Source organism: Cajanus cajan, chromosome 7, assembly GCF_000230855.2.
Source record: "Cajanus cajan strain Asha chromosome 7, NIPB_CcT2T_4, whole genome shotgun sequence".
NCBI lineage: Eukaryota > Viridiplantae > Streptophyta > Magnoliopsida > Fabales > Fabaceae > Cajanus > Cajanus cajan.
Genome location: NC_138523.1, coordinates 12985157 through 13012708, shown reverse-complemented (window position 1 = coordinate 13012708; position 27552 = coordinate 12985157).

The window sequence follows — 27552 nt, the reverse complement described above, 5'->3', positions numbered from 1 at the left end:
CAAAGGTCCAAGTATTAAACTAAATAGAGACTACCAAACACAGACGAAGAATGTCACGCAATCATCTGAGAAATCAAGCCTCAAAGGAGAATTTGAATACCGTCTACACTCACAGAAGAACACACGAAGTCATTTAAATTATTAGAAGAAAAGAAGAAAGAAGAAGACCATGCTCAAACGTTAAATCATTCATATGTTAGAAAAAGTACATAACTTTTTCAGGCAAGGATAGAAGCTCCACAACTATAGAGTTAGAAAAGGACAGAAGTTTCTTAGGACTCTGCTACAATCAGATACAGTTACTAACTGAGCGAGAAAACTTCACGTATTGTCTATAAACGGGAAGCAACATTTGATGCATGAATCTGAGCATTAAATGAGAATATCAAACTGGTCGTGAACGGCTATATTTGCTTCAACGGACCATTGCAACGGGCAGATTTCACAATATATAAGCCTCAACATCAAACCTTGTGATGTTGGCTGGTTGGCCCGAAATGGTGCAAGCATAACGAAGAGTAATATCCAGCACACGAGACAGAGACCAGAGATGAGCATACATAGTCATATGTACAATGTAAAATTGTATTTTTATCTCTGTATACTAAGGTCTTCGAAATGTTAGTGATGGACTAAACCTTAGTGAATGTTGTAAACTTATGTATCCTCTCCATGAGAGTAACCCACACACTCAAAATCTCTATAAAACTAAGGTAGTAAACCTTAGTGAGTGTAGGAAATTTCCCAATCCTCTCTGTGAGAGTTATGTATACACTCAAACCAAAACTCTCTAGTCAACATCGTAAAGCCTGAAGAGGCTAGAAAAAGAATATTTGTAAAGCCCAGAGGGGCTTGTCAAAGAATACTCACTGCTAGCCAGAATTGACTGATAAAAAAATACTAGCGTTGGTGAGTGAAGCCGATGGGCCAGGAGTGGTCGAGAATACTTGGAGAACTAGAAGTGGTTTAAGAATACTAGCGCTGGTGAGTGAAGTTGACGGGCCAGGAGTGGTCGAGAATACTTGGACCAGGAGTGGTTCTAACCTGGGTGGTTCATAATACTCATTACTAGCCTAAAGAGGCTGAGAAGAATATACTAGCGTTGATGAGTGAAGTCAACGGGCTAGAAGTGGTCAACAATACTTGTGTACTTTATTTCATATCTAGTGGAACCCTTCAACTTGAAGGAGACTGGACGTAGCTCTGTTGAGCGAACCAGTATAAAATGATTACATTCTTTTATTTACTTAGACGCAAATCTTCCTTATTGATTAAATCCTTGCGAAAGACTTCGTCCAATGTTCATATATATTTAAAACAACTTTTAGACAAAGATGTTAACTTTTCTTGACAAACTTATTACACTGAAAGTTCATCTGCTACTTATTCTTAATCGAAATTATCTTGAAAAGAAAAATGTAAGACCTTCAATTAATACATTTACGAGACATTTTCCCTAGTGGACGATAAACCATCAGAGGCATTGATTGTTCGTTAAGCAAGCTCTGCACAATAATCTGATATTCAAAAGTGCAGTGGACGAAGAGCACTACTCTTGCAAAAACGTTTTTAAAATACCTTTGTTCACACACACACATATTCAACCCCCCTTCTATGTGTTTTTCCGCTAACTTCAATTGGTATCAGAGCCTGACCCCTTGGGTTGAGCATCTAACAATGCAGGGGAATACGATGATCCATGAAGGAAGAAAGGAAGGCTAAAGAGCAAGAGAGACGAAGGACTAGCGCAGGCAAAACAGGTATTATTTTATCCACTCAAATGAAATATACTCTATATGGCATAAGAATAGATTCATCTGATGCACTAGACTATCCATACATTGTTCAACCAACTTTTGTAACACCCCAGCAACCCGCATGTGGATATTGTCCGCTTTGGCCGCAGCCCTCACGGTTTTGCTTCTGGCAATGGCACACATGCCACCCCAAAACGCGTCCACACAAGGAAGGTATCCACACCCATATATATGGCATGCTTCGTTCTCCTTCCTAACCGATGTGGGACTTCACAATCCACCGCAAAACCGTGAGGGCTGCGGCCAAAGCGGACAATATCCACATGCGAGTTGCTGGGGTGTTACATTTGGTATCAGAGCCTGGACCCGGGCCGGTGTGCCAGCGAGGGCGCTGGACTCCCATGAGGGGGGTGGATTGTGAAGTCCCACATCGGTTAGGAAGGAGAACGAAGCATGCCATATATATGGGTGTGGATACCTTCCTTGTGTGGACGCGTTTTGGGGTGGCATGTGTGCCATTGCCAGAAGCAAAACCGTGAGGGCTGCGGCCAAAGCGGACAATATCCACATGCGGGTTGCTGGGGTGTTACATTTGACTCCCATGAGGCGGGTGGATTGTGAAGTCCCACATCGGTTAGGAAGGAGAATGAAGCATGCCATATAAATGGGTGTGGATACCTTCCTTGTGTGGACGCGTTTTGGGGTGGCATGTGTGCCATTGCCAGAAGCAAAACCGTGAGGGTTGCGGCCAAAGCGGACAATATCCACATGCGGGTTGTTGGGGTGTTACATTTGGTATCAGAGCCGGGACCCGGGCCGGTGTGCCAGCGAGGGCGCTGGACTCCCTTGAGGGGGGTGGATTGTGAAGTCCCACATCGGTTAGGAAGGAGAACGAAGCATGCCATATATATGGGTGTGGATACCTTCCTTGTGTGGACGCGTTTTGGGGTGGCATGCGTGCCATTGCCAGAAGCAAAACCGTGAGGGCTGCGGCCAAAGCGGACAATATCCACATGCGGGTTGCTGGGGTGTTACATTTGGTATCAGAGCCTGGACCCGGGCCGGTGTGCCAGCGAGGGCGCTAGACTCCCTTGAGGGGGGTGGATTGTGAAGTCCCACATCGGTTAGGAAGGAGAACGAAGCATGCCATATATATGGGTGTGGATACCTTCCTTGTGTGGACGCGTTTTGGGGTGGCATGAGTGCCATTGCCAGAAGCAAAACCGTGAGGGCTGCGGCCAAAGCGGACAATATCCACATGCGGGTTGCTGGGGTGTTACATTTGGTATCAGAGCCTGGACCTGGGCCGGTGTGCCAGCGAGGGCGCTGGACTCCCATGAGGGGGGTGGATTGTGAAGTCCCACATCGGTTAGGAAGGAGAACGAAGCATGCCATATATATGGGTGTGGATACCTTCCTTGTGTGGACGCGTTTTGGGGTGGCATGCGTGCCATTGCCAGAAGCAAAACCGTGAGGGCTGCGGCCAAAGTGGACAATATCCACATGCGGGTTGCTGGGGTGTTACATTTTAAATTATGTTGCAGATGATCAGCATCATGGGGATGTTGGTGATGAGGCTTAAGGCTTCAGTGGGGCATGCTCTGATAGGATGTGACGTCGGGCATAGCTAGGTTTATTTTGGATGTTATTATATTAAAAAGCTTTAATTTTCTCTTCTTATGTAATTTTGAACGTTCTTGAGAAAAGACCAAAATGTACATCTTTATTTTACTATTTTATTATATGATTTCAAAGTTATAAATTAATTCCTAACTAGGAGGCTCTGCCACCTTTGCTGGATTAATCTATATTTTTCCTTTATATGATTTCTTGAATCTTAATACTTATATGTTGACTTTTTATGATTGATGAGTTACGAATGTGAATCTTCTACCTTATAATATTTGAAACAATTGTTTTATACATGAAAGATGTTATTAAACTATGAAAGATTTTATTTACCTAAAAAGAAAAAAAAAGAAATTTTTCTTATTATTTAATTGTGAATTGATGATGGGGTAGAGGGTGTCACATTTAGTGGTATCAGAGCCTGGACCCGGGCCGGTGTGCCAGCGAGGGCGCTGGACTCCCATGAGGGGGGTGGATTGTGAAGTCCCACATCGGTTAGGAAGGAGAACGAAGCATGCCATATATATGGGTGTGGATACCTTCCTTGTGTGGACGCGTTTTGGGGTGGCATGCGTGCCATTGCCAGAAGCAAAACCGTGAGGGCTGCGACCAAAGCGGACAATATCCATATGCGAGTTGTTGGGGTGTTACATTTGGTATCAGAGCCTGGACCCGGGCCGGTGTGCCAGCGAGGGCGATGGACTCCCATGAGGGGGGTGGATTGTGAAGTCCCACATCGGTTAGGAAGGAGAACGAAGCATGCCATATATATGGGTGTGGATACCTTCCTTGTGTGGACGCGTTTTGGGGTGGCATGTGTGCCATTGCCAGAAGCAAAACCGTGAGGGCTGCGGCCAAAGCGGACAATATCCACATGCGGGTTGCTGGGGTGTTACAACTTTGATTAGAAGTATAACAAGAGGACAAACGCAGTAAACCACTACATCTGAATATTCCTCAGAATATAGTAAGAAATTACTACGTCTGAGAGTCCCTGTCAGACGAATAGTCTAGATGACCTTTCGACCGTCTAAATATTCTATCTTTTCATCCAAAATTTTCTTGGACTATCATACTCTCTATTAATGACTCTCATTAATAGTCAAATGAATATGTTCAGAATAAACAGAGACAAACATTCTCAGCATTTAAAGAATCAGTCTTACTTAAATAAAAAATTGAAACGTCAGTTAGGATTTAAATTAAAAATTATATTCTCTACCCTACAATTAATGCGGATTGTGCGACACTCAGCACTAGACAGATAAAAGGATGTCACCTCATACAAACAATAAAAAAATAGAAATATCTCTATTTCAAAAAAAAACGGAGGAGCCTTTTAACTTCCCCAACACATCTTGCCTCACTCCACACATTCAAATTCTTAAAACTTCTATAAGTACTCTCTGTCTCTAAACTCCAAAACCCTAAAACCCTCAATGTCTTTTAATCCTCGTCAATGGCTGCCCAACCTGAGAACGTCCCTTCCATCAACATCCTTGCTGAAATGCAAGAAGCAACTGACTACACACACACATTCTCCACTGAGGACAAGCCAGTAATGTATCTGGAGCATCACTTTGACATTGACAAGATGGAAGGGTGGGGAATACCCATTCGTGAGGACTTGGCTAGATGTGGAATCCTTGGGTACTTCATCATCAAGGAGGTTGTATACCCCGGACTAGTCAAGATGTTCTACGAAGCTCTGAGGATCCATCAAAGAGCCTTTGGAGGGAGAGTGCTGGGCAAAATGGTCAAAATCACTCCAACAATTATCGCTCAAGTCATTGGGTGTGAGACGAACGGAGATGAATACAGTGATGAATGGATATCAGATGCAGGTGGGTTGACCAAAGTCACCAAAACCCTTCACAAGGAAGGTGAAGAAGGACCAATAGTCTATAACAAGCTCAGTGACAAAGCCAAAGTCTATGAGAAATTCCTAAACAAATCAATCCTGCATAAGATAGGAGGCAAAGATAGTATCTCTGATCTTCATAAGTTTTGTCTATTTCATATGATGTCTAGAACCACTTTCAACCTACCACAAACATTATTCAGGCATTGGAAAGGTTGTCTGAAAGATTGCAAAAACTATGTGGTTCACACCATGCTCCTAAATAAGATTCTTTGGGATCAAGGTGTCTATCATGCCTTTCACATGCTGGGAAACGAAGAGGAGTAGCAGAAGATCATGGCAGTAGGGAGAAATAAGAGATTACAACCCATTGTCTTCGGAAAGGAAAATCTGGGAAAGATGCTCGTTAGCTACAAGATCATTAACCCCACGACAATCTTAAAAATCAAAGAAGAGATCGGAGAAGAGCAACAAGTAGACCGCCCAACAAGGAAGCATCCACACCCTTCGTCCCCTAAGGTTGATGAACCTCTAGTTGTTGCTACACAACCAGCAAAGAAAAGAAGTGTTAGGAGACTAGACGAAATATCAGCGTCCGACGATGAAGATCTTGTACCTATAGGGAGGATATTAAAACTAAAGGATCAATTATACTAGATGCTTCAGGAAACCCTTTGCGTGACTCGCAAGGGAAGACTCACAAGTATGAAGCCATTCTGCCTAACAAGCCTACATATGGGCCAGAGTACTACTATCTCGAGCAATCTCCTCCTCCGGCACCCTTTTCTATTCTTGTTCGTCCATCTGCCTTTGCACTTAAAGAAAAATCCCCTCCATCCTCTCCAACCACTTCACAGCCAGTAGAAAATCAACCCAGGCTGCCTCCTTCTACATATTTTCTGCTGAAGAACTTCCTGGCACTTAATGTTATTGATCCTCACGGTCAAGCAAGAAAGGACGTCATCCCTGTGGGTCACCATGAGCTATCTGTACCGATGTATGAATATGAGAAAGGAGTGTATAAATATCTATCATACTATCCAGACGAACTCTTCTCTCCATCTGCGGCCTATCTAGCTCTTCCACTGGTGCCATAATTGCTCTTCCTCCACCAACCTTCAAAAGGAAGATATATCCAGGAGGAGTGATCAAGTCCAAGATCATATGGACTCCACCACAAGGAACACCTCAACTCATTTGTCCTTTACATCAACAACAATCGTCATCCTCATTCCCTAGAAAGAAAACATCATCCTCCAGCTGTTCAAGAAAGCACATATCTCCTCTACCAAAGGTAGAATTTCTCAACCCACCAACTCGATTTCTCCCTGTACATATAGGACACTATCGGTCCCTTTCGACAACAGATTATGTAGCCATCGGTCATTTGTGTCTAGGCATAGATTCACCTCTACAGTGGTACATACCCCCATCACTATACACTCCTGTAAATACACAAATCTATGTTTATCCTAATCGCATCTGCCCTCGTCTTCCTCCAATTGATAAGAATAAAATGAAAGAGTCGGTAGTCCATCTCGGACCTATGCCCAGACCATCGAAAGTTGAGATTCGCTAATACAAAGGAGTAAGCTTGAATTGGCAACAAGATCCTGCCAAGGCACTAATATATACTGAAGACGATGTAGAGAAGTTTTATCAAAACTTTATGTATAAGTGCGAACAAGAAGATAGTTCTTCTAGTCTCTCGGATGAAGAAAAAGCCAAGACCCTCATGCTGCGTAGGTATCGTTGGATGACCCCATGCAAAGTAATACACTTCAGCGACACATCTGTTGCCTTTCTTAACAAACGATGAAGGCCTAATCTTGATGCTCTTAGCAAGAGATACTTCATCTACTCCTTTCTTTTCAATCTCGATCTATACAAAGATGAGTGGAAGGCTGTCACAGACACATGGCATAAGGTTGAGTATAAGTGGTGCAAGGACATTCCACCATGAAAACATGGTATGCCTATGCTTCGGGATGCCACTTCCGATGATGCACAGTCCGAATCACACACATTCGAGCCTATTTTTGCTAAACCAATATTTGCGTCTGCCCCTCTGGCCACACTTCAATCTGCCCATGAACCAGCACAACAATATGTCTCGGTTGAGGAATTCAACAGGTTTAGGACTGACCTAGACAACAAGTTTGACAACTTGTTTAATCTGATCACATCCAAGCTTCCCAAGGATCCCCCTCCATCTTGATGATCATATTTAGGGAAGATAGGACAACTCGTGCAGAATTAGTCATGATAGGAAGAGGACAACAATATGTATTTCTTTTTGAACATTCCTTTTGTACGCGCTTATTGTTATTCGATGCACATTCCTCTTTCGCACTTAATGATAGGAATCCAATTTTTTTTATGATTACAAAGGGGGAGAAATAGAAAAGAAATTAATCAAATACGTGTTAATGATTGAATAAAAAGTAAGGGATAATCGAGTAAGGGGGAGAGCATACACTCAGGGGGAGAGTTACATTTAACGAATAACATGATAAAAAAAATAGGGTTATAACTAAAATCGAGCACCTCAAGTTCAAGTTCAAGTCTTCAAGTTCTTGTCTCAAGTTTCCAAGGTTTATCTGAAACAATTTTGATTAATTATATTTGTCATCACTACAAGAAAATGACGATTTTGCGACGGTTATATGGCCTACATTGCGACGGTTAGAACTGCCGCAAAGACAACATTGCGACGGTTTGGGAACCGTCGCAGAATTTTCCGTCACCAGGCAATTTTGCGACGGTTATCAGAACCGTTGCACAAACCGTCGCAAAATTGGAATTGCGACCGTTTCATCAACTGTCGCACCAAATGCCTCTATATTAACATTGCGACCCTTTCATCAACTGTCGCACCAACTGCCTCTAAATTAATATTACAACCCTTTTTTTACCCGTCGAAAATTATAATTTTTTTTTTATTTTAATAAATTTATTAATGTAATAATCCTCATATTTGGCCTTTCAAGGATTTTATTTCACGATATTTCACTGTTTAGCATGTTTTATCCTTACTTGTGCAATTTCTGGGAAACTTCCCAGAAGGTCACCCATCTCTGTACTACTCCAGGTCAAGCACGCTTAATTGTGAAATTCTGATGAGTAAGCTACCGAAATGTATATGTATGTTGTCAGTATAACTTGTACAAATTAATTCATTTAAGTCATCCTCAAATATACAATCTCATATTTGTACTATAATAATAATATATAATAATTTTATATTACGAATAATAATAATAATAATAATAATAATAATAATAATAATATATTTAGTTATTCTTTATTTATATGTACTTACTTTTATAATTAACATCTACTTATTTCGATTTAAAATTATAATTTAAATTATTTAATTTTTTTAACTTATAACGATAATATAATTTATAAAATTATAAATATCTATTTATTACATACTTATAAATTAAATTTTAATATTTTAAATAAATTATTAATTAATTTAATATATTTATTTACCTTAAATCAAACATATAAAATTCAAAAAAAAATGTATTTATCCTTGATTTATTTTCTAATTATCAACTATTAATAAAATACTAACTTAAAATCTTATCTAATTATATATAATATTCTCATATCAAATTTAAAACCAGATATTAGTTATACAAAAATATTAAGATCATATAGTAAATTGTCAATAAGATTTTAGTTAAATAATTTAAAATAATTAATGTTTCAATTATATTTTTAATTAGCAAATAATTTATTCCAAAACTAATTAAATTTTTTTATATTAATTATTAGTAAAATTTAATAATTTTTAAATTAATAATTAATTGGATCGATGAAATTCAACACACACGATGAGTTATTGAGTGGAATAACTTTACCAAGAGTTATTTTGTAAGTTATCTTAAATCAAACATATAAAATTCAAAAAATGTATTTATCCTTGTTTTATTTTTTAATTATCAACCATTAATAAAATACTAACTTAAAATCTTATCTAATTATATCATAATATTTTCATATCAAATTTAAAACCAGTTCTTACATTTTCGACAAATATAAATTGTTTTGAAATATTCCATCAATAATATAGCTTTTCCTACAAAACTTTTCTCATTGAAAATATAAATTTTCCGACAGATTTAATTTTGTTTTTATAAGAAATCATCTTCGATTAATATAACATTTTATATATATGATTTAACAATAAAAGATTTTCAATTTAACGGTTAAATTTACAAAATTCACATTAATATAAAGTTATTGAGTGGTGTAACACTTAGTAAAATTTACACTGATGTAATTATAAACCCCCTCATATATATATATATATATATATATATATATATATATATATATATTAAATGTGACTTTTACTAAGTATTACACCGCTCAATAACTTTATATTAAATGTGAATTTGGTAAATCCAACTGTTAGATTGAAAGTTCATATCTCTCATAGATTATATATACAAAACTTTATATTAACCCAAGATGATTTGATACTTCATTTTTATAAAACAAAATTGATGTAATATATTTATTTCAAAATACACTAAAATATAAACAATTTGATTACCTACCAGTTGTTGTTCAATTTTAACAAAATTTGATATACACTTATAAAGTGATATGAACTTTCAATTTAAAGGTTGGATTTACAAAATACACACTTAATATAAAGTTATTGAGCAGTATAATACTTAATAAAAGTTACATTGGTATAATTATAACCCCCTATATTATATATATATATATATAGGGACGGATGCACGTTTGGAATAGTGGGCACTTGCCCCACTACTATTTGACATATACATAATTTTTTATCTAAAAAAATAATATATTTTAAAAAATAAAAATTATATTCTAATAAAATAAAAATATAGATTCAGAAAAAATGTTTATTTATTTTATATCTATCAAATTTTTGAAAGAAATTAATTCTCATGTAATAAAAAAAAATTCTTAATAATGAATTACTTTTTAAAAAAAGTTTAATTATAATATATATATATATATATATATATATATATATATATATATATATATATATATATATATATATATGTGTGTGTGTGTCTTAATATTCACATATATAATGTAATATATTAAAATAAAAAGTTTTTTGATAAAATAAAATTTTTACCATGCATGTTTATCTTTGTATACGTTGATTGAAAAAATTAAAATAGTAAAATTGTATATATTGATTAAAAAATTGAAAATAAGAAAAATCAGAAGATTTATGTTCCATTTAGAATTGTTATTATAAGATATATTTTAAAATGAATTATCATCTAAAAATATATATTAGATATTAAAAACATATTTATATCATAAATAAATTAAACTGGATTTTTATAAAATTTAACATATTTATTTTTATATTTTTAATAGTGTTAAAAAGATGGACATTTAAAATAAAATTTATAAAATTTAACATTGTAAATTATTCAATAATATGTGATATGATAACTCAAAAATTAAGTTATAAAATGATAATTATATTTATTTATATACTCTAACACATCTTACATACAAGATAAATTCATAAGTTTGTTGAAAGATAAATTTATATTCTAGTCACGATTTTGAAATTATATAAAGAAAAAAAATCGTGTACCTCATGTTAAAGAAAGTATATATAAAATTTTTAATAAAATATAAGTTCATTAAGATAATATACATAATACTTCAAAAAAAAAACTTTTAAATTCTAATAAAAAAAAATGCTGAAAATTTTGCGACGGTTTATGAACTGTCGCAATGTTAAATTTGCGACGGTTTATGATTAACTGTCGCAATGTTAAACAAATTTTGCGACGGTTTACAATAAACCGTCGCAATGTTGAACAATTTTGCGACGATTTATGATAAACCGTCGCAATGTTAAACAAATTTTGCGACGGTTTAGCAATGTTGAACAATTTTGCGACGGTTTTGAAAAACTGTCGTATGAAGGGTCGCAATATCAAAGCGACGACGGTTTCTAGATAACCGTCGCAATTTGTCCGTCGCAATTTATCATTTTTCTTGTAGTGCATCATCAAAAAGGGAGAGATTGTTAAGTCAGACGAAGAAATTCCCAAAATGGTTTTGAGTGAGACAAATATAATATATGTTGTTATCTCTAACAAGTGAGTTAGTGTTTCAGAAAGAGCTAAGAACAGGTAAAATGACGAAGAGGCATAAGCATCAGACGCTACAAAACGAAAGGCCAACATAAGCACTCAACAAGTCAAATTAGGAACAAGACCATGTCAAGCACAATCTAAGGCAGCTCATAAAGAATCAGACGGAAGATGGTCAAACGACCAAGAAGAAACTCCAAAAGAAATGGAAAGTCTGACCATATACAAGGTTGACCAAGACGAAAGAAAAAGTCAAAACTCTGATGATCAGACAAAGGTTAAAGTATTAAACTAAATAGCGACTACCAGACATAGACGAAGAATGTCATGCAATCATCTAAGAAATCAAGCCTCAAAGGAGAATTTGAATATCGTCTACACTCACAGAAGAACACACGAAGTCATTTGAATTATTTGAAGAAAAGAAGAAACAAGAAGAACATGCTCAAACGCTAAATGATGCATATGTCAGAAAAAGTACATCACTTTTTCAGGAAAGGACAAAAGCTCCACAGCTATAGGGTCAAAAAAGGACAGAAGTTTCTTAGGACTCTGCTACAATCAGATACAGCTACTAACTGAGCAAGAAAACTTCAGGCATTGTCTATAAACGAGAAGCAACATTTAATTCACGAATCTGAGCATTAAATGAGAAGATCAAACTGGTCGTGAACGACTATATTTGCTTCAACGGACAATTACAACAGGCAGATTTCACAATATATAAGCCTGAACATCAAACCTTGTGAGGTTGGATGGTTGGCTCGAAATGGTGCAAGCATAACGAAGAGCAATATCTAGCCCACGAGACAGAGACCAGAGATGAGCATACATAGTCATATGTATAATGTAATATTGTATTTTTATCTCTGTAGACTAAGGTGTTCGAAATGTCAGTGATGGACTAAACCTTAGTGAGTGTTGTAAACTTATGTATCCCCTCCATGAGAGTAACCCACACACTTAAAATCTCTGTAAAACTAAGGTAGCAAACCTTAGTGAGTGTAGAAAATTTCCCAATCCTCTCTGTGAGAGTTATGTATACACTCAAACCAAAACTCTCTAGTCAACATCGTAAAGCCTGAAAAGGCTAGGAAAAGAATACTTGTAAAGCCCGGAGGGGCTTATCAAAGAATACTCACTGCTAGCTAGAAGTGGCTGATAAGAAAATACTAGCGTTGGTGAGTGAAGCCGACAGGCCAGGAGTGGTCGAGAATACTTGGAGAACCAGAAATGGTTTAAGAATACTAGCGCTGGTGAGTGAAGCTGGCGGGCCAAGAGTGGTCGAGAATACTTGGAGCAGGAGTGGTGCTAACCTGGGTGGTTCATAATACTCACTGCTAGCCTGAAGAGGCTGAGAAGAATATACTAGCGTTGATGAGTGAAGTTAACGAGCCAGAAATGGTCAACAATACGTGTGTACTTTATTTCATATCTAGTGGAACCCTTCAAGTTGAAGGAGACTGGACGTAGCTCTGTTGAGCAAACCAGTATAAAATAATTATATTCTTTTATTTACTTAGACACAAATCTTCCTTATTGATTAAATCCTTGTAAAAGACTTCGTCCAATGTTCATATATATTTAAAACAACTTTTAGACGAAGACGCTAACTTTGCTTGATAAACTTATTACACTAAAAGTTCATCTACTACTTATTCTTAAATGAAACTATCTTGAAAAGGAAAATGTAAGACCTTCAATTAATACTTTTACGAGACATTTTCCCTAGTGGACGATAAACCTTCAAGTGCATTGATTGTTCGTTAAGCAAGTTTTGCACAATTGTCTGATATTCAAAAGTGTAGTGGACGAAGAGCACTACTCTTGCAAAAATGTTATTAAAATACGTTTGTTCACACACACACATAACCCCCCCCCCCCTTTTATGTATTTTTCCGCTAACTTCACTATGTATACCAACATAGGACATATATCTTCACCATATGTCCCCAACTTTACAACTTTACAACAATATGCATCTTTAACAACTTTTCAACAATAGTCATCTTTACAACAATAAGCAACATAATAACATCTTGAATAAACAATTTAAGAAACTATAGTCATCAAAATCTCAACTTCAACAAATTTAACAACTAAACAACTTTAAGGTAGCTTTCAACAATATACATCACATACCAACTTGAGAACTTTCTATACAACTATACAACTTTAACAACATAGCAACTTTTCCACATACATTAAGCATACTCATGCCCGGCCTAACATCCAACCCAAGAGCTCTAAGGCTCCCCCATGCCCAGCGCAATCAATTCGCGCTCGGCGTCCTGAGAACAGAGACTCTTAGGAGTCTCCATGCCCGGCGCACCCACCCTGTGTCCAACGCCAGCCAAACAGAGACCTCTAGAGGTCTCCACACCCGACGCACCTACCTTGCACACAGCGCCATATTAGTAAAACACCACAACGAGCCACTATCTGATATCGCGCCCGGCATGGCTCTCCTCACGCCCGGCGTGATTCATTTAGAGACTCCCATTTTAAATCGCGCCCGACACCAAGAACATGCGTCCAACGCAGATTCAAACAACAGCTTCCCAAAACTTTGAAAATCCCATCCAAGCCTGAAAATCAGGAGATTCAACCACATGCAATCTATACAACAAATACATAAACTCCATACAATCAGAAAACAATCTCCGATTCAACATGCACCCACCCGATGAATCAAAATCATCAAAACCCCAATTTTCCCAAAAACTCCAAAAATGAGGAATCTTTCAATTCAACCCTTGATTCTCAAATCCATCCATCAATTGAGTTCCTAAACTCACATCCAACTAAACAACCTACATTCTAGCTTCCCTCACTTGTAAAATTGGCTCAAGATAGTCAAGAACTGAGAAGAAGAAGAATTTTCTCCCGAAGCTCGACCCGCGGACTTCAATCCACCAATAGCAAGCTTCCTAGCCTGAATTCTAAGAGAAAATAGAAGAGATTAGTAATCTAGAAGAGAAGAGGAAAAAAATAGAGAAATTTGGGAGAGAAAGGAGCTCACGGACCTAGAGTCCTTCTCTCTAAGTTTCTTTGAGAATGAACTTATGAAAGTTCCCTTCTTAGAGAAACCCTTTTATACTCTTCTTTGTAGAGTCAACTAAACTCTAAAATCTACTCCCTACATTACACATTTTTCCAAAAGACCTCATAAGTCATAACAATGAATACTATGAGCTTGTTTGGATACAAGTTTAGAAGTGTTTTTGAAAATTTCTCTATTGGAAAATACTATTTATTTATAGTAGAGAAGCTCTCAAAAGTGTTTCTAACTTATATCCAAAATACTCTATGTGTGTTTTATAAACCCATGTTTCTTCTCATGTTTTAACTATGTGACACTTTGTTTGTACTCAAACAATTCTCTCCGCAAACAAATGAGAATGGTTTAACCTTATTTTCAATGGAATCCATATTCTTAGTCCATGAGAATTCAATGGTGACCTTTAGAGGTTATCCATCAATGCTAATAAGTTTTAGATACTTGTATCGTTGTTAGTCTATTAACATTAAAGGGACACATCGTCAAGAAAACTTTCGACACAAGAGATCTCCAAACATGGATCTACCACCTTCCATTCATAATATTCGAATGAATCAATCACCTAGTCAAACATCAATTTTGATATTACTATTGAGCACAAAAAACACTTCTTATCTATATTATTTAAGCATAATAATGAGAGAGCACAAAAAGAAACATCATAAGAGAAATAAAAAAATCACACAAAATCTATTTAATGTGGTTCGAATCTTTATGCTTATGCCCACATCTTAATTGTGTCAAAAAGATATTACACATGTTTGAGAAATTGTCACTTCAAGTTTTATGAATTGAAATTTGAAAATCCCCTCACAACTTTTATGACAAACGAAATTTGGAAACATTCTTCACAAGTTTTATGACAGATGAAACTTGAAAATGCTCAACACAAGTTTTTATGACAAATAAAACTTGGAACATTTTCTTACAAGTTTCATGATGAAACTGGTTAAAACCTTTCTTTATATGACCCTTATCTCATTTAGGATGGTGACCTCAACCTCTACAATTTGGGTGATTTTTCTTATATCAAGAGTCTATTAATTGACCTTGCATTCTAATCTTAAATGAGAAAATTAATCCCTGAAATAAGTACAATATTTTTAATCCTAAACAATATCCTAAAGATAAATAATTTTATTTTATATTAGAAATTTAAAATTAAAAAATTAAATTATTTTTCTCAATAAGTAGAAACCTTAAATTAATTTACAAGATTAAGTCTGCAAATTTTTACGAAATTTGAAAATTATATGATGTTTTATTATATAAATTTAAAATAACGTTCAATATACTTTTATTTATATATATTAATTTAAATTAATATAATAAAGTATTAAATAATTTTTATATTTTCTAAAAATTTGTAAATTTGATAATTTTATTTAAATTTTTTAATTTAATAATCAAATCGTATACACACCAATTAGAAAGAGTGAGTAAAATATAATGAAAAGTGTTTAGAACACATGAGAGAGTGAGTAAAATATAAAGAAAATTGTTTTACTCTAAAATATATAGGTGAAAATTGACTATTTAGGGCCTTAGGCTGTGACAAGTAGTTTAGTCCATCCTAAGCATCCTTTAAAATATATATACAATCAACTTTGACAACGAACTATTGTTAATCTATTCAAACACACATCAGAGCGAGGGAGTAAAATATAAGGAAAAGTGTTTTACTCCAAAATAGGTGAAAATTGAATATTAAGGGGCCTTAGGCTATGTGACAAGTAGTTTAATGCATCCAAAGCATCCATTAAAATATAATTACAATCAACATTGACAATGAACTATTGTTATTCTTTTCAAATTATCATGTGCCGACTGCCAAGATTGTAGAACCTTATGTGTATTCAATCCATCTCTGTTGCTGCTGAACCAAATGGAACGAAAGGTGAAACCACCACATAAAACTTTGGTCAAAGTTAACCTTGTAGACTTCATGCACAAAATTTTACTATCTTCTGGCCTAAGCAACTCGTATTCGTTTTCTCCACAAAAAGTTACAGTGAAATAATTTAAAATGAGATATAATAATAGAATATTATTTTTGTTCCAGGCATACCTTATGTCAAACAAAAACTCAAATATTCAGCCTATCTGCATCTAATAATCCCTCAATTTAGCAATTGAATTATTCTTACATCAGTCATATGTCAAATACTTTCTTTTTTTTTTAAATATGAGCAAAAAGAAATTTTTTGTTCGTCTTTTTCTTTTACCAAAGAATTGCTTGTTCGTCTTAAGTATATAAAATTTTAACTAATTTTACTCTATTTAATGTTACCAATTTAATTAATTAATTCTTAATATTACGTTTCAAGAAATGATAATTTAGAAAATTAATTAACTATTTCTTTATATAAGATTAATTCAATTAAATGATATTAAACTAACTTGCTTGAACTAGTTTTTAGGTTGTTCTACCTTTTATGGGAGCCGCACCTTATTTGCAAGATAGAGGACTAGTTAAAGAAAAAGGGAATACAAGGAACCGGAAGTTGTTGTGACATGTGATCGTGTGATCTATATCACAACAGAAAAATAACATTATCTTTCAATAAGTTTCCCTCCGAATTTCTACAACTAATGGACACCGTGAAATTTACTTTTTGAACTTGGTTTAAAGCAAAGTCAGGTTATCCAAATATTATATTTACATATTGATGTTACAACCCTTTGAAAAACATGATTAGTTAATTATATCTACGAAATACAACGTCCAGTCTTGGATTCAATAATAGAGGTGGTGATTTTGATTGATTGTATAATAATAATTTTTTTTTTCTATTTGTTCATATTGATGTATTATATATAAGGGAGTACATTTTTATGTTGTGGGATTGATACCCTACTTATATTAGGGAAGTAAATTTAGTGTGACATTATTTCAACATTATATTTCTTTTGTTTGACAATGCTTGTTTAATAAAATTATTATTTGTTTATAAAAAGAAACTAATGTTATAAAATAAAGATAAAGTAAGGAGAATAAAGAAGACAATATAAAAGAGATAAAAGAATCTGATTGTTGTTTCTGAGAGAGAAGATTAACTTATTTATAAATACATATAATAGCTGAACAATTACACAAAAAGAGAATAATACATAAAGAAAATATAAATGGTAATAATGTACATTGAATATTGATATCTACTAATTGAGTCACTAATTATTATTCATAATATTTTTCCTTAGATGTCTAATATTTAGAATGTACTTCGTTAAAACCTTACTAAGAAAAACCCTATGGGATAAAAGCCTAGTGAAGGAAAAAAAGTACATCATTCATAAGTATTTATTTCTTCCCCTCATGCATACAAGCTTTAAGACGACAGATTTCAATCTTTTGTATCAACTGTTCAAAAACTTATTTTGTAAGTGACTTTGTAAAGAGATCTACTAGATTGTCACTTGAGCGAATTTATTGAACATTTATATCACCATTCTTTTGAAGATCACAAGTAATTTTATTTTTTTTTGTAAAATATGCTTTGTTCTATCTCCCTTTATGTATCCATTTTTCAACTGTGCAATACATGCAACATTATTTTCGTATATAACTATCGATGTTATTTTTCTAAAAGATAAATCACAAGTTTTTGGTACATGTCAAATCACAGATCTTAGTCAAACAAATTCACAACTTGTCTCATGTAGTACTAAATTTTTTGCATGATTAGATAAAGTGACTACTATGGTTTGTTTTACAGATCGCCATGAAATGACTGTATCACCACTTGTAAACAAATATCCTGTTTGTGATTTACCATTATGAGGATTTGACAAATAACTTATGTTTGCATAACCATTTATTTCTAGTTTGGAAACATTTGAATATAATAAACCCATATCCATTATACCTCTAAGATAACGAAGAATTTGTTTAACTCCATTCCAATGTCTTCATATAGGTAAAGAACTATATATTGCTAACAAATTAACATCAAATGATATATCAAGTAGTGTATAATTAGTAAGATACATTAGTGTTCTTATAGCACTAAAATATGGTACTTTAAGACCAAGTATTTCTTCATCCTTTTCTTGGGGTCTAAATGGATCTTTGTTAACATCTAAAGATCTTACAACCATAGGAGTGCACAATAAATGTGATTTGTGCATAAACCTTTTAAGCACGTTTATTTTGTAAGTTTCTTGATGCACAAGAATTCCATTTTCTAAATATTCAATTTACAATCCCAAGCAAAATTTTGTCTTTCCTAGATCCCTCATTTCAAATTCTTTCTTTAGGCAATCTATTGCTTTTGAAAGTTCTTCAGGAGTTCCAATAATGGTTATGTCATCTATATAAAATACAATTATGACAAATCAATTTTCAGATCTTTTATAAATATACATTGACAAATTGAATTATTTTTATATCCTTATTATTATAAATATTCACTTAGACGATTATACCACATATGAGCTTTAGCCTATATAAGGATTTATTCAACTTGATCAAATAATTTTCTCTAGAATTTGCATCGTTGAGTAAATTAAATCATTCAAGGAGTTTCATATAAATGCTAGCATCAAGAAAGTCATACAAATATGTTGTAATTACATTCATTAGATGTAAATTAAGTTTTTCGTGTACAATTAAACTAATTAAGTATCAAAAAGTACTTGCATCCACTACAAGTGAATATATATCTCTTCAAAATCAATATCGGGTGTTTATGAAATTCCTTGAGTAACTAGTCTTGCTTTGTATCTCACAATTTCACCATTTTCATTTTGTTTTTGTACAAAATCCATTTGTATTCAACTGATTTTACACCTTTTGGTGTACGTACTACTGGTTCAAGAAAGTTTCTCTTAGTAAGTGAGTCTAATTCTGTCTCAATTGCATCTTTTCGTTTTGGCCAATCATTTCTTTGTCGATAATCCTTGATGGACTTTGGTTTTTGATCCTAGATACATTTAACACTTTATTATATGCAAATACATTATCAACATTGATTTCATTTTGGTTCAATTATATTTCCATTAATGACATAATTTGATATCTCTTTATTTTCACAAATTTTATGTACTTGAGTTCTTTTGGAACTTATTAATTATGTCAGAAAAATCTTTTAAACATTCTATATTCTTGATTTGATCATTTTGGTTTTTAGCTCTTTTTCTAAATCAAGAATTTCTTATATTTGGAATCAATAAATTTACCATGCTTCATGTGTATTTGAGACTTTTTACAATATTTTCCAATAGAGACATCAATCTTGTTAGAGGCTTAACAGTTGGTATATATATGATTTAAGTACTCTTTTCGTTAAACTTTTGTAAATGAACTATCTTTTGAACTTCCAGTTCACATTGTTTTGTTCAGGGATCAAGATGAGATAACAATAATTTATTTCAACTAATATCCCTTTTTCCAATTGTTTATTTTCTCCCCCTAATGTTGGAAAAAATTAACTCATTAAGATGGTAATCGACAAATTGAGCCATAAATAAATCTCTAATTAATGGTTCCAGATATTTTATAATAGATAAAGATTCATACCCAACATAATTCTCAACCTTCTTTGAGGACCCATTTTAGTTCTTTGAGGTGGAGTAATTGGAACATACAATACACCCAAAGATTCTTAAATGAAAAATATTAGGTTGCTCATTGAAAACCAACTATAAAGGAGAGAATTTGTGATAACTTGTTGGTCTTATGCAAATTAATACTACAATATGTAAGATTTCATGCCCTCAATTTGACATTGGAAGTTTTGATCTTATGAGTAATGATCTTGCAATCAGTTTTAAATGTTTGATGAATGATTCTACAAGTTTATTTTGTGTATGAACATGTGCTTCTAGATGTTTAATATCAATTCCAATGGATATACAATACTCATTAAAAGCATGATATGTAAATTCACCAACACTATCCAAACGAAATTTCTTAATTGGATAGTCAGGAAAATGAGTTCTTAATCTAATTAATTGAGCTAATAATCTCACAAACGCCTAATTGCAAGTTGATAATAAACTAACATGTGACCATCTTGTTGGTGCATCAATTAAAACCATAAAATATCTAAATGGTCGACATGGGGGTGTATTGATTCACAAATATCACCCTATAATCAATCTAATAACAAGATAGATTCATTCCCAATTTTCACTTATAATGGTCTAATTATTAACTTCCCTTGGGAACAAGTAGTACATGAGAAATTTTTTTTATTGAAGAATCTCCTAACTCTTCAATAAAATTATTTTTCATATCATGATAGACCCAAGGTGATCTAATCAATCATGTCAAACCTCAAATTTATTTGGATTTGTAAACTTCTGGTTCACAATAATATGTGTTTCAACTTTATTAACATACACACAATATAGACCATAGGAGAAAATGAGTAATTTTTTAAATACTTTCCTTTTTATTTAAGTGAAGTTTCGTGATATAAGGATATTCTACATATCCTTCATTGATTGTTTCAATATGGTACCCATTTAAACAAATATCCTCAAAATGTAATAAGTTTCTATAAGATTTAGAAAAATATAATGCATTTTTAATATGCAAGTTTCTTCCGTTTGGTAATGATATATTAGTTCTTCTAGAGTCTTCAATTATATTTGTAATACCATATAACATTAACTTCTCGCATTATTGAATATGAGAAGACCAAAATTAATACATTCACTTCAAGGAATGAAATAATGCTAGTTAAAATGGTTTCTTGCATAAAAGAATCTCAATATTTTATTTCAGTTTTCAAGAAACAATAAACCAACTTAGTATATTTTTTAATCCTCTTTTAATGTTACTACTTTTATAGCAAAATAGATGTAAGAGTAATATGGTATTTTTTTGAAATTGAGAAATCATTATAAAAATGATATTTTCATTATGTATCATTAGGCATCAATTTAATCTCAAAATCTACACTAATTTTTATATCATCTCATGCATATAATCTAAAAATAAATGCTTTATATATTTAAAAGACATATATGACTAACACCTTAATTTTATTATTTTATAAAATGAATGACACAAGAAAAATAAAAAAATATTAAAATTAGTTACCAACAATCATATATTCTTTTGAAAAAATCATAGCTATTTAATGTTTACATCTTTCTCTTATTTAAAAAAAAATAAGTGAATCTTTCTCATTATAATAATTAATAAAAAGTGATAAAATATTTTCATAAAAAAATTAGATAATAAAAATATATTTATGTCATTGTTAGCTAGCTTAAAAAAAATAATGCTAAAAATTAGGAAAATTATTTTCCCTATAAATGTTGTGTGAAAAAATTAAGGAAATAAAAATTGATCACATTTCATTAAATTCTAGTATTCTTGTACAAATCATAATCAAATTATAATTGAATGATTTTGAGTAATGATCTCCATCGATTAAAATAATAGACATATATAACATTATGAAAATCAAAAAACTCTTTTAAGATTTAATAACGTAACATATGAGTTCAATTACATGACAAGTTGATTATTTCAATCAATTTAATCATGAATAATATCAAATTACAAACATAGGGATTCTATAACCCTTTCAAGAAATCATTCTGAAACTTAAATAGGCTTAAGACATGCTTCACTACTTATAATTTTTATAAGTGTCTTAAATATCATTCAACATTATAATTATGCCATTGATGACAATATTATTCCACTTCGGATGGTATCCTTATTTATATCAAAGGGTCAAACACAATATAATATATTTATATCAAAATTTTCACTTATGGTAAAAATTATTTTATTTTTCACTTTTCATATTATTTTCTCACTTCTAGTGAGAAAATTTATTCTTTTGTTTTCATTTTTTTCACTATTTTTCCACTTTTGGTGAGAAAAAAAAATTCTTAAAATTTCTCTATTTGACATTGTCTTCTAGACTATTACAAAAGTATTTTTATAATTTATTTTTTTGATTTTGGCTTTATACCAATTGTATTTAAATAAATTTCACAATCATAAAAAATACAAATATTCTATCAAATACATAATGTGAAAAATATGATTACATTGATATTTCTCACTTTTGGTGAGACAAAAAAATAATTGAATATTATCTTTGAGACACATTTCAAGGATGTATAAAAAAAAAAATTCTTTATTTAATAGCAGGTTTAGGATTACTATAGTGTTTTCAAGACTATTTTGATTCATAACAATGTAAACAATATAAATATTTCATAAAATACTTGTTATGGAAGATGAATAGAAAACCTTTAAATATTTATCTAAAAAAATATGACTTTCTTCAAGAAAATTATTCATAACTTTGTCTTGTAGTTGTAACACCAATAGAGAAAAAACTGTCATGCTAATAATGTGTTATAAAATAAAGATAAAGTAAGATGAACAAAGAAGACAATATGAAAGAGAGAAAAGAATTTGATAAGTTTATTGTTTCTAAGAGAGGATTAGTCTATTTATAAGTACATATATATGATAACTTGAATCCTAAATCTTAAACCTTAAATAATTACACAAAAAAGAAAATAATATATAGCAAAAGTATAAATGGTAATAATGTACATTGAATATATTGACATTTATTAATTAATTCACTAATTATTATTCATAACAATTAACTTTTAATTAGCATGAATTTTTTTGTTTCTATTTATATTTAAAACGGGAAAAATTACTCACTTAAATGTTAGACATTATAATGTTAACTCAAACATTTTTAAGAGTGACCACTATCTTAGTTTAGTAGTTGGATGGAGAGGAATTAGAATAGTTAGAAACATGAAGATCTAGATTGAATCCTTATTATTATGACCATTTATATAATTTTTCCTATCTTTTAAAAAATAAATAAATAATTTTTTTTGAAGAGTAGATACTACATGCTTATGACTCATGACACTCGCAAAGGCAACTCTCATTGTCCTTCAAATATAATAATTACATGCAAGTAATCAAAATATGACCTAATTACCTACATGTATAAATCACCTTCATTTTCTTATAAATACCCTCGCAAACATTTCAATAGTAGATGAGTTCTCCATTTCATTACTGAAACTATTAAAAGTCTTGCTAACGTTTATATTAGATTGCTTTCAAGTGACCGTGACACCATGGATAATCTATTTGAATTTTGAGAATTATCAACACTATTAATTTAATTATTGATTCAATTTTATATAATTTATTAATTATAATTTTTTAATTAATAGATATTATTAGTTTGGCCATATAATACAAACATGTATATGGGTTATAAAATTGTCACCTCATTCAACAGTTTTGTGTGATGTAACATTGTGTGACAACTCTATCTGTCAGGCCGAGAAGTCTCCCTCGTTTAGTTGTGTGGTTCGATATAGGTAACAAAACAAAATTCATTCTCAAGTGCTCACTTTTTTAACATTTTATAATTATTTATATATCATTGGAACTAAGATCGACCAAAAATATTATCGGACATAAGAAAAATTTGGTTAAAACTTTTATTTGGTCCCTTATAATATTTTTTTGTTTCAATTTAATTTGATTTTAATTTTTTGTTTCAATTTGGTCCCCAATAATTTAAATTATTACAATTTGGTACTTCCGTCCAAATAATTTAAATGAAGTTAATTGTTGGGCAAGTGGATACCAGGTGGATGCCACGTAGATGCCACGTAGATGGATGTTAAATTTCTTGAATACACTTGGAACCAGAACGACCCGTTTTGCTTACATTATTGGTGTGTAAATTTGGCATATGGAACGGGTCGTTCTGAATTCAGAACGTCCCGTTCTAACACCAGAACGGCCCGTTCCAATTGCAAAATTAACACATAACATATGCATGCAGAACGGGCCATTCTAGTTTCAGAACGAACCGTTCTGGTTGCAGGTGTATTAATGAAATTTGGCGTCCACCTATGCATCTACGTGGTATCCACCTGACATCCACGTAGCTAACAGTTAACTTCGTTTAAATCATTTAGACGAAAGTCCCAAATTACAATAATTTAAATTATTGAGGATCAAATTAAAATAAAAAATTAAAGTAGGACTAAATTGAAATAAAAAAAATTTTATAAAAGACTAAATAAGAGTTTTAACCGAAAAATTTTAAAAGACTCTTTTAAAATTTAAAAGGTAAAAATTTTTTTAGGAGTCTTATAAAAAATAAAAGTTACTTTTTTTTCCCAACATGTTTCAAATATCAAAATCACTAAACTTTCGTCATAGTTCTTTCCTTCATAAACAACGTGGTCAATTCCTTGAAAAACGGTTAAAGAGTAACTCATTCATTATTATTTTTTTAATTCATTAGTATATTTTAATAAAATATGTATTGGACTAAGGAATTAATTAAAGGAAGCAATATATTACGTAATTTTGACTTGATAATCCAGAGCGACATGATTGGGTTTCGTTCTTATTGCTATTCTGCTTAATTAAAATGAATTTTGTTGACATATGCAAGTCTGTGTCTTAAAGTTGAGTCGGTTTACACCATAAGTGACGCAACACTATTAATATTTTAATAGAGTATTTAGACTAAGAGATAAAATATTAAATAAAAAAAGATGTACATTTTTGACCGGAAGAGTCTGAGTGACATGATCAGACTTCATTTTTATAATTATTCACTTCTAGTAACTACTTCAATGAAGTTTCATTTGTTTGAAGTAATTTTTTAATTGTACTAATTTTACATCACGATGAAAATTGTTTAATGTTTTTTTTTCTTTTCTTTAGTTTTTTCGATTACTTATCATTAAAAATAATATTTTATATCCAATAAGAACTACCAAATAATTGATATATAATCATGTTAAGATTAAAAAATATAAAATTATGATTTTATTTTTGAAATTTCTTCTATTATATATGAGTTGTTTAAATATTACATGATATAGGGAAGACCATTAATGATACATTTAAATATACTAAGCAATTGATGGGTTCCTCCCATTTGAATTCTCCTTATTATTCTTTAAGCCGAGTCAGTGCATGTACTCCTTATTATTCTTTAAGCTGAGTCAGTGCTTGTATACGCGTCTAGGTTTAGAATTTATCTAACGTAACGTTCCAGTACTATTAATTGATACTCTAATTAATTATTGTTTAACGTATAGTGTTTTTTTTTAAAGAAAAAACATATGTTTATTTTATCAGCCGCCAGAAATATAAAAGACAACAAAGAGGAAACAGATCAGTTCCAAATGGCAAGGATGCTTATAACATCAGCTAAACATGCATGTAGGTATGGTTGTCAATCTCTAGTGATAACTCGTAAACTCTTTCGAGTTTATGAGATTAGGACAACCTACCTGTATAACTCGAAAGTAAACTCGTTTTTGAGTAATTTCGGAGTAATCTCGGTAATCTCGCGAGATCACGTCCGAGTTTAAGACATCACGTTTTTTTTTCATTTATACAAAATGTGCATTTAGTCTTTGAACACATCTCCTTCTCCGTGTTGCCTCCTCCGTGCTTCTCCACTCCTCCCCGCAAGAGCCTCCTCTCCCCGCGCCTATTCTCCCCCGCGAACCTCCTCTCCCTCGTGCGCCTCCTCTCGTCCACCCACCTCTGCTGTTCTTCTCCCCCGCGCCTCCGTGTTCTTCTCCTCCGCGCGAACCAACTCTTGATGTCTTAGTTTTTTATTTGTCTATTTTTAAAAACTTGTGTTTTGTCATTTGTGTGAACTTTTGTTAAGAATTTGTGTTAAGAACATTTATTATTAATGTAATTTACTATTTTACTCTTTAATATGGAGTTAAAATGTTCAATTATTATGTTATTTTAATTATTTATTTAATTTTTTTTATTGAGTAATCTCTTACGAGTTTACGGGACGAGTTTACGGTACGAGTTTACGGAACCTCCACGAGATTACGTAAACTCTCGAGATTGACAACCTTGCATGTAGGCAGTGACGGATCCAGAAATTTTAGGTAGTGGAGGCAATACTTACTCATATATATAACTTTGAAAAGTATAAATATATATCATAATTATTTTTACAATTTTTTATATCTACAATTATGATTAAGGATGGAAATAAATCGGGTAAGATTAGATTATATTATAATTTAATAGATTTGAACCTAACTTTCTTTAAAATTATATGTCTTTAATATGACTTATTTATCTGTCATAGATATTTTTTAAGTGTTTTGTTAGAATTACAATCTTAAAGGCCTACTTTATAATAATTTAATACTAGTAAAACCATAAAAATAAATATGTTAAATTTTATAAAAAAAACAAGTTTAATTTATTTATGATATAAAATGTTTTTAATATCTGATATAAATTTTTAGATGATAATTTATTTTAAAATATATTTTATAATAAAAATTCAAAATAGAATATAAATCTTCCAACCTTTCCTATTTTGATTTTTTTAATTAACATATAAAATCTTACAATTTTTACTATTTTGATATTTTTAATCAATGTATACAATAAATAGAAAGTATAAAAGGTAAACATGCATAGTGCAAATTTTATTTTATCAAAAATTAATTTTTTTAACATATTACTTTATATAAGTGAACATTAATATATATATTATAATTAAACTTTGTTTAAAAAACTAATTCATTATTAATGGGTATTCTTTATTACATATGAGAACTAATCTCCTTCAAAAATTTAAAAATATTAAATAAATGAAAATATCCTTCAAATTTATTTTATACATATGATAATTTAGATATATATATATATATATATATATATATATATATATATATATTAGACTATAAATTTTATTTTTTAAAATATATTATTTTTTGGATAAAAAAATATATGCATAAAATGGTAGTGAGGACAAGTGCCCTCACTATCTCTTATGTAGATTCGTCCCTGCATGTAGGTACAAAGTGAGATATAGGACAAAAATCTGACAAATCAAATGCATTCTTGGAGAATCAAACACCATGTTTAACAAATTAATCTGCACATAAATACCTAACAAACCAATCTGGACATGCCTATTGTAATTTTGGATCATGTTTATCTACACTTACACCTTGACATTAGCATATACTAACTTGAATATTTCAACCACTTGCTTTTATGTGTGTTTAGACTAGAGAATAAAAAAATCATAATGATGTAATTCAAAATGAAAATGTTTAGACCATACCGCAGCTTTGTCCACTAAA